The sequence below is a fragment of the Mizuhopecten yessoensis genome, unplaced genomic scaffold (assembly GCF_002113885.1).
Source record: "Mizuhopecten yessoensis strain PY_sf001 unplaced genomic scaffold, ASM211388v2 scaffold11151, whole genome shotgun sequence".
Lineage (NCBI taxonomy): Eukaryota > Metazoa > Mollusca > Bivalvia > Pectinida > Pectinidae > Mizuhopecten > Mizuhopecten yessoensis.
This window is the reverse complement of record NW_018408905.1, coordinates 386,960-387,203: the sequence shown is the minus strand read 5'-3', so window position 1 is coordinate 387,203 and position 244 is coordinate 386,960.

The following is a 244-nucleotide window of genomic DNA, read 5'->3' as shown; positions in this document are numbered from 1 at the left end:
CCACTTTTCTACTGTATACAAGGTAGATAGTCCAACCACTTTTCTACTGTATACAGGCCATGGAGGTAGAGGGTCCCGCCACTTTTCTACTGTATACAGGCTATAAGGTAGAGAGTCCCGCCACTTATCTACTGTATACAGGCCATAAGGTAGATAGTCCAACCACTTTTCTACTGTATACAAGGTAGATAGTCCAACCACTTTTCTACTGTATACAAGGTAGAGAATCCAACCACTTTTCTAT